Source organism: Halichoerus grypus, chromosome 11 (assembly GCF_964656455.1).
Source record: "Halichoerus grypus chromosome 11, mHalGry1.hap1.1, whole genome shotgun sequence".
NCBI lineage: Eukaryota > Metazoa > Chordata > Mammalia > Carnivora > Phocidae > Halichoerus > Halichoerus grypus.
The window spans coordinates 9,818,552-9,826,182 of record NC_135722.1 but is presented as its reverse complement, the minus strand read 5'-3'; positions in this window follow the sequence as shown (position 1 = coordinate 9,826,182).

Here is a 7,631-nt window from a genome sequence, read left to right as displayed (position 1 = left end):
CCTTGGGGCAGCAGCGTGCCCTGGGCTTGACCCACAGGCTGGTCCCAGAGGGCTCCAGGGCCAGATAGGCCCAGGCCTCTCCTGCTGGAGAAGGGCAGGCAGAGTCCCGTGGCCAGGCCTAGGGAAAGAGAAAGGACCCGGAGGCAGGGATCAGGTCCCCACTCTGGCCACTTAGCCCCACAGACCCCCAGTTTCTTTGAAATGGAATCATAATTCCTATATCTCAGAGCCGTGCAGAAGCTCCCAAGGAGGTCCCTAGAGGAAGAAGACCCTCTGTTCCAAATACATGAGGGTGACAGTGTTACATCTTGACTTAAAACCCTTCCGTGGCCCCGGGTGCCCTGTGGCTCAAGTCGGAGCCCCTCTGCCTGGCCCGCAGAGCCCCGCCCCCCCCGCCGTGAACCATGTGCAAAGCACAACCTCATCTCAGCCCTCACTGCCAGGGCCAGTGCTCCAGGACTCAGTTTCCATGTCTGAAACGAGAGCAAGGAGCTCAAAGGGTTCTTCAATCGGGGAAGCACTCTAGTCCAGCCCCGTAAGAAATCGTCACCCCATCTCAGCTCACGCATGTCCTGTGGCTTCTGTGTGACACACCGTGAAGGGCCAGCATCACCCACGATCTGTCCCCACCCAAATGCCTCATCACCTGAGTCCAGCAATTTTACTGGAAGTGCAGGAGAAGAAGGAACGCACCTAACAAGAGGGGAAACAAGGAGACAAATCCTGAAGGTGGCACATTTTGCAAGATAAGTGGTCCTATCTTCCCATGTCTTTGTCATAAGAAAAGGATCTGCCAGACCAAAGGAGCCCAGAGGGCATTCGACCAGAGGGTCCTGACTGCACCCTGGCTCGCCCGAGTCAGCCTAAAGGACGGTTAGCGGACGATGAGGGCATTTGAATACAGCTGTGCACAGATAAATAAAGTGTCTTGGCAGGGAGGGGTCGAGATTGCTAACTGAAAGAACCAAAAAGCTGATTGCAAAGCAACAGGGACACTATGATCTCGTTTTTTGTTTGTTTGTTTTGTTTTGTTAAGATTTTATTTATTCATTTGAGAGAGAGAGAGAGAGAACACAAGCAGGAGTAGAGGCAGAGGGAGAAGGAGAAGCAGACTTCCCGCGGAGCCGGTAGCCCGACGTGGGGCCTGATCCCAGGACCCTGAGATCATGACCTGAGCGGAAGGCAGACGCTTAACCATCTGAGCCACCCAGGTGCCCCGATCTCATTTTGATTAAAAAAAAAAAAAGTTATATATGCATAAAAAGATCTGGGAGGACAGACAACAAGGCGTGGTAAGTGATAACAGCCCGGATGGTCGGAATAAAGGGGATGTGTTTTCCGAAGTTTGCTAATCGGTGTGCTCCAACTTCCTACGATATACAGACACCGCTTTGGTGATTTTCAAAAGTTATTTTAAGTTAGAGAAGTTCTCATGGCGCCTGGGTGGCTCAGTCGTTAAGTGTCTGCCTTCAGCTCAGGTCATGGTCCCGGGGTCCTGGGATTGAGCCCCGCATCAGGCTCCCTGCTCCTCGGGAAGCCTGCTTCTCCCTCTCCCACTCCCCCTTCTTGTGTTCCCTCTCTCGCTTTCTCTCTGTCAAAAAATAAATAAAATCTTAAAAAAAAAAAAAAAAGAGAGAAGCTCTCTGCTCAGTCCCTAACTCTGCTGGTTTCCTCTGGCCTCAGCCATGTCTCCCAGCTCCCGCCTCATCTGTGACACCATCCACATGACCTGAGCACTGACGTCTGGGGCCATAGCCTCCTTCCCTCCCTCTCATCATGTCTCCTTGTGGAGGAGTGTCCACTGAATCACAGTAACCTTCTGGCCCCTCTCCCTCCTCCTCCCTTGCAGGGAAGTGACTTATCAGATGGCCCAGGCTGGGAGGAGCTCTTTTGGAAGCCCTTACTGATGGTCTGCTCCTGCTGGGCAGTCAGGAGCCTCCTGCATCCCCACTTTGGGCCAGGGACTGGGTGGTTTCGGTGAGGGAGTGTCATGTTCAAAGATGAGATGGTAGGAAGCCCCTTGGCCATGAATCTGAAGTCATAGCCGTAGGGAAATATTTTGATCTTTATCTGTCTGGCTGTTGTGTGTCTGTCTCTCTCAGCTGGTTCCAAACTTGGAGCGTCCTTTACTGGATTCTCTAAACCCAACATGCTGCTCTCCCGCTGTGGCCCCCGAGCCCCCCAGCTCACCTCTAGGGCCTGGAGGAAGCCGATCCTTTAGAAACGTCGTCTAGAGATGGAACCTCAAGATTGAGTCTCTACTGAAGAGGAGAAGACTAGGAAGTCCCTGGGTAGAGCCAGAAGTGGATGGTGGGGACTGGGCATCCATCCATACAGAGGAGAGTAGACGGGCAGAGGCAGAGGCTGGTGGCCCAATGGGAGGGGAGGGGGAGCGGAGATGGGGTTGTGCCTTGCGCACAGCTCACGGGGGGCTCCAACTTGAGCCACAGAGCACCCTGGGCCACGGAAGGGTTTTAAGCGGAGCTGTAACAGTGTCACCTTCGTATATTTGGAACATCTCTTAGGGCCGCTCCCTGAGGACAGATCCAGGAGCAGGGAGACCAGCAGTGGGATTGTTAACTCTGAACATTCACAGAGAAAAGGAAAAAGAGCCATTTTTAAAAGAATAAATGGCAACAGCCTTCCCATTCAGGGGAACTGAGAACTTCATCTCAGGAACAAATCACTCCTGGTTGGCAGGGGCTCAGAAGTGGGTTTCTTAAATTATGCCGAGGGGGGCCCTTGGGCGGTGGTTCTCAACCCCGTCAGACCCAAGCCCCCTTCGGATGGCAAATATTTTGTAAGGTGCCACTCACCAAGCTGAAATGAAATTCATAAATAATCACAGATGCTTTAAAAAAAAATCAATGTAATAGCCTAACCATAATATGAAGGAGAAATAAAAGGAGAGTAATTTATAATAAAATAATTTTGGGATGAAAATGCGCAAGCTGACTGCGTCAGGAGACAGGCTGACGTGGCCACACACTTGCTCCTAGAAGTGGGGCCACTGGGAACACCACAGCCAAAGAGGCAGACGGACCCAGGTGGTTCCAGCGGACTCAGACACCTCGAGCGGTGTTGTCACTGCTGATGTGAAATGGGCAACAGGTCTTGGCAAAATTCCGAACAAAACAAAGGACAATCTTCGCTCTCCATGTACGTAATAGTCGCCTTCCTGGAAAATTCTGTGTATATTAAAAGCATGCAAAAATTATTTCGTGTTTTTATATAAATAGGTTACACACACACACACACACACACACACACACACACACACTATGACAAAGGAAATACCCTTACAGATTTCCCAGACTCCTCCTAAGGGGGTTGTTTTGGCCTCATTGAGCATCATTATCTTAGATATTGACAGTAATTGAGACCAAAATGTAGATGCTCTGCAAAATCAACTTTGTATCTTCTCCAGGTGGCTGAGAGGGGGGTGGGAGGCTGTGGAACTGGGAGGAAGGTCCAGAGAAGGAGCTGGTGAGCAGGGCCCAAGAAATGGCATCAACCCCGAGCCAGAGGACACAGCTGACTGGGGAGAACTTTTCTGTGATGGGGATGGACATGATAAACGGGGCAAGAACTGTGGTTCAGTTGTAAGTTGTTCTGATGCTGTAATCCCCTCCCCACCCTAAACCTCCCATAAAATCAGTTCCACACAGTAGTGCTTGGTGGGAAATAAGTAAAAATGAGGGTTGGGGCACCTGGGTGGCTCAGTGGGTTGAGCATTGGTTTCAGCTTGCTTTTTGGTTTTCGGCTCAGGTCGTGATCTCAGGGTCATGGGATCAAGCGAGCCCTGTGTCGGGCTTTGCCCTCAGTGTGGAGTCTGCTTGAGATTCTCTTTCCCTCCCCTTCTCTCTCTCTCTCTCTCTCTCAAATAAATAAATAAATAAAATCTTTTTTTTTTTAAAGATTTTATTTATTTATTTATTTGAGAGAGAGAGAGAGAGACAGAGAAACAGCATGAGAGGGGAGAGGGTCAGAGGGAGAAGCAGGCTCCCCGCTAAGCCAGGAGCCCGATGTGGGACTCGATCCCAGGACTCCGGGATCATGACCTGAGCCGAAGGCAGTTGCTTAACCAACTGAGCCACCCAGGTGCCCCAATAAAATCTTTAAAAAAAAAAATGAGGGCTCATGCGTCCTAACTGCCAGGCACTGGGTTCTTTACCCACATCAACTCCTGTGACCTTCAGTCAGCTCAGAGAGGGGCTGTTTTCCCTGTTTTTTTTTTTTTTTTTAAGATTTTATTTATTTTTTGACAGAGAGAAAGCGAAAGAGGGAACACAAGCAGGGGGAGTGGGAGAGGGAGAAGCAGGCTTCCCGAGGAGCAGGGAACCCGATGCAGGGCTCGATCCCAGGACCCTGGGATCATGACCTGAGCTGAAGGCAGACACTTAACGACTCAGCCACCCAGGCGCCCCTTGTTCCTGTTTTATAATGAGAAAACCCAAGCCAGAGAGAGAGAATACCTTGCCCAAGGTCAGCCAGCCTGTGGATGGCAGAGCTGGACCTTGAACCCTGGCAGTCTTGTGGTCCTGCTCAATCACCCCGTCAGCAAGGGCCCGGGCTGTGTCCTGGTGAAGCACCAGGGAGGGAAACGGCATCCGCAGGTGCAGATCTGGGGGAGGGGAGCAGAAAGCTGGACGAAAAGGTAACAGGAGACTGATCACAAGCATCCCTCAGAGATTCTCAGAGACACGGAGAAGGATGCTAGATTTCCCCCAGGACAAAGAAGAGGAATGCAAGCCATTCAGCTGGGTCTTTCAGGCAGGGCTGACTCCAGGGAGGTGAAAGAACCGTGTTCCATCATCACACCCTCCCCACCCCATTTTGAGAAGCCCAAAACGGCAGCACAAGCTTACACCCAGGGCCCATGTGAACACTTTTGTTTTCTACACACTAACATGTCCGCCATTTTACCAATTCCCACCCCATTTGCTAATAACTGTATTTTTATGTATTCATTGGCTGAGAAAATATAACACAAAAGACCACTGTGAATTCAGAAACATTTTTAGTGAATTTGAACGTTATTAACACAATGGCATCCACATGCATTTGAAAAACATTACATATGTGAAAACGCTTTCCAGCTGCCATGCTTGGGAAACGTACGGACACTGCTGGCTGAAGGTACGGGTGGGAACTCAATCCCCCAGGCCCCAGAGCACACCCCTGGGGAGGCTCTGGGTCACCGCGACAGTCCCGATGCATGATACGTCACCTCCTCCCTGCTGGCATATGCCCGGAAGACAGGCTTTGACTGGGTGGTCCTGATGCCACATGACTTGTTCCCGGGCCCAATTCCAATGTGTGGGGGAAGGGTGAGGGGCATTCCCCACACCAGCTAGGAATTCTCCTACACCAGCGGCGTGTTCAAGAGTTCAACTCAATTCTAACACGGTCTACCTGGAGGGAGCATCAGATTCCACAGGTGAAGGGCTCAGTCCCATAAGACTGTGCTCCACTTTAGGTGCCAATTGCAAGTCCAGGGTGTTCCCTGTGCTTCTGACCAACTAGCTATATATCAGAGGTTCCCATAACCCCCTCCTTGGGTTCCACTAATTTGCTAGAGTGGCTCACAGAACTCCAGAAACCCATATACTCACTAGATGACCAGTTCACTACAAAGGATATGCAAGATACAAATCAACAGTCAGATGAAGTGACGCATAGGGCAAGTTCTGTCCTCGTGGAATTTGGGGCCCAGTATCATGGCACATGGAAGTATTCTGGTTCCCCAACCTTGAAGCTCTTCAAACTCTGCTTTTGGGTTTTTATGGAGGCTTCTTTACATAGGCATGATTGGTGAACTCATTGGTTATTGGTGATTGATTTGACCACCAGCCTGGAAATTAGGATGTGGGTATGGTTGGCTCCCCTGGCAACCCTTCCCCACCCTCAGGTGCTTTCTGAAAGTCACCTCATTAACATAAACACAGGTATGGTGGAAAGAGGCTTGTTATGAATAACAAGACATCCATTTCACCTTTATGTCTCTGAAGGGATTTCAGGAACTGAGGACAAGAGGCCAAATATTATAACAAAAGATGCTCCCAAGGCTCTTTTGCTCAGGAAATTCCAAAGGTTTTGAGATCCGTGAGCCAGGAACCATGGAGGAAGACCAAATATCTATGAGAAACATATTCTGGTCATCTGAATGACTGAATATATATTTCTTAGGAATCACAACACCACACACTCACTATGGAACAGCTCAGTGGGGTGGAGCTTAGACCAACTCCCACCAGGGGCTTAGCTGACCTGTCCAGCCCATACAGTGGCCTTCAGACTGGAGGCCAGGCCAGGGAAATCAGCTCTGACCAAGGGACCCACTGCAGTGGATGGGGAAGAGAACACATTGGAGACCCATTCCTCAAAAGGTGGCTGGAAAATTAGCTAAAACTGAAAGGAGTGACCATACCAAATGTTGGCAAGAATGTGAAGCAACTGGAACTCTCATACTCCATGAATGAGAGTGGAAATTGGTAAAATCACTTTGTAAAACTGGAAGAATTGACCAAACCTAACAAACATATGTCCTATGACCCAGCAATTTATCCCTAGGAACATACTCAACAGCAATAGATGCATGCATATGTTCACCAAGACGTATACACAAATGTTCATAACAGCAAATATCCATCAACTATATAATGAATCCATATTAGGGTGAGCATTATGAAATGGCCTTTTTTTAGTAGACAAAAAGGTTGGAGATTAGCAATTTCATCTGATTAATCCTCATAGATTTGGCATATTTATGCCATGGAATATTACACAGCAATGAAAAAGAATAAGCCCCTGCTACCTGAAATGATATGGATGCATCTCACAGAGAGAACAATGAATGTAAGAAGCCAATCACAAAAATAAATATACGCTATGTTTCCATTTCTTTGAAGTTCTAGAACAGGTAACCTTATCTGTGGTGACAGAAGGTCAGAATGGTGATTTTCTTCAGGTAGTACTGACTGGGAGGGGGCATCAAGGACTCCTCCAGGATGCTAGAATGTTCTAAATTTGGATATAGACAATGGTTACCCAGTTGATTAATGAATTAATCAAGTTGTCCAGACTTAAGACTAGTATGTAACTTTTATCTCAATGAAAAAGTAAAAACAAAGCAAAACAAAACAAAAACCACCTTAAAGATGGCCAATAAGCACATGAAAAGATGCTCAACATCACTCATCATCAAGGAAATGCAGATCAAAATCACAGTGAGATGTCATTTTACACCCATTAGGGTGGCCGTTATAAAAAACAAACAAATGGAAAACAACAAGTGTTGGCGTGGATGTGGAGAAACTGGAAGTGTATTACTGGTGGGAAGGTGAAATGGGCAGCCACTATGGAAAACAGTATGGCAGTTCCTCAAAAAAATTGAACACGAGGGGCACCTGGGTGGCTCAGTTGGTTAAGCGTCTGCCTTCAGCTCAGGTCATGATCCCAGGGTCCTGGGACCGAGTCCTTGGTTGGGCTTTCTGCTTGGCGGGGAGTCTGCTTCTCCCTCTCTTTCTGCAGCTCCCCCTGCTTCTTCTCTCTCTCTCTGTCAAATAAATAAATAAAATCTTTAAAAAAAAAAAGAAAAAAGAAATTATCACAGGATTCTGCAATGCCAC